Below are 2,041 nucleotides of genomic sequence, written 5' to 3'. Positions count from 1 at the left end.
GTGGTGCATTAGCCCGTCTCTAATAGTTATCCGTAAGAGGTTCAAAATGGTCAATAATTATTCTAAACGAAGAACTGCAAGGTACGTTTGACTTTGATAATTATTCCGGGTACAAGTTCAGAATTTAGTTACAAAATGAGTTTGGATAAATTTGAAGATAAATTTGGTATTAATAGGTTCCTAGCAGTGTCACGAGTCTAACTGAACCTTCCGTTGGACTGAACGATATCAGTTTAGTTTACACGTTTCAACTTCGGTGACAAACGAGAATAGTCTGATAAAAGTGTTGGATTTAAAATTTAATTGTAAGTTATTTGTATAATATTTAAGTGATTTTAATTTATCGAATTAAAATAAATTATCAAATTAGAAGGATTAATACTGATATTTGTCAAATTAAAAGAACTAATATCGATATTTGCCAATTAGAGTCGGTGTAAAGTTGAATACTAACTGAATAATAAAAATTAGTAGAATAATTTGAATATAAAACTAGTACGAATAAGACATCTAGTAATTTAACGAGTTTAAGAGTATTCATAGTTCAAATTGATTATTTCGTTTAGAATTTTGTTTCGATGATCGGAACTAGTCCGATAACAATATTTATTTTTAAGCGATATTAAATTTTTATCGATATAATATCTTGAGCTATTTAATTTTTGAAGTTTGATTAAATTATGAATCGATGATTTTATACGAAATTTTAACTATTTTAGTTATATTAAAAGATTATTTGATTTTAATGATTGTGATTATTTTTGCGAAAATAGTTATTTTATGTCAAATGATTTTACGGGTATGGAATAAATTGGAAGTTTGACTGTGAAAAGAGATTTGAGTAGATTGTGGTTTATGATTTTATATATATCCATCTAGAGTAATCCGGACGGGTGGTTTTGATATTTGAAGACCATATTCAGTGAGGGACATGGTCTGTGTACACAGTCTAAAGACCTAGTCGGGTATTGGCAGCGAAGTGTTGGTTAAGACCAATACGAGATTAGGCAAGGTTAAAGAGACGTCTCGACTATGTGGTTATTGGATTGATATGTGTGGTTATGGATTGATACATAAGGGGAGAAACTCTAGGATGGATATAAGGATATAAGGTTTTATGTTTTCGGTTATGAATTGATTATGACATAAGGATTTATGTTTGATTGATTACGAGTTTATTTGATTACAGATTTGGTTTGATAAAACGTTTGATTGATTACGAATTTGGTTTGATAAAACGTTTATTTGATTACAGATTTGGTTTGATAAAACGTTTGATTGATTACGAATTGGTTTGATAAAACGTTTGATTGATTACGAATTGGTTTGATAAAACATTTAATTAGTTACGAGTTGTTTTAATAAAATGCCGATATAACGATATCGATATTTATCTGTGATTTGATTTGATGGATAACGTGATTTTAAGGTTTTTAAGTTTAATTTTTATATTATCGAATCGATAAAGTATTCGCGTGTATAAATAATAAATAAATTACGATGGTCTGAATAAGCGTTTGGGTCTATTTCGAAATTAAGTTAAGTTATTAGGAAATTAAATTAAGCTTTTAACGGGTTAATCGACGAGTTGAAATCGTAGATCAAGATATTAAATATATGGCGAATAGTAGTAGCGATATAACGAAATTATATAACAATAAAGTGAAGTCTATTGAATTCATCAATGTCTCAATAAGTTGAGAGAACTACCTAAAATAGGTAGAACTACGTGGCTTTGATTCCCGGTTTAAAGATTAAAGTACGTTCGGGATACGTAGGAAGCTTGATAGAATTATCAAGTTCAAGCCAAATAATTAATAAAATTTTAGGTAATCCAAATGAACTTTTATCTAATAGAAAATTGATTCGCCTTTTTGTCTTACGAATGTCCGTTATCTTGTTTTCTCCTTCATACCTGATGTTGTTTAGGGTCGGGTGTGACAGTTTGCAAAAGGAAGACGAAAATGAAACCTCTTTCCTACATTTTATATCAAAAACGAAGGCACCGACAAAACACGATATCCAATGATTCTTTACGGCG

The sequence above is a fragment of the Euphorbia lathyris genome, chromosome 3 (genome assembly GCF_963576675.1).
Source record: "Euphorbia lathyris chromosome 3, ddEupLath1.1, whole genome shotgun sequence".
NCBI classification, from domain to species: Eukaryota; Viridiplantae; Streptophyta; class Magnoliopsida; order Malpighiales; family Euphorbiaceae; genus Euphorbia; species Euphorbia lathyris.
Note: the sequence above shows the minus strand (reverse complement) of the source record.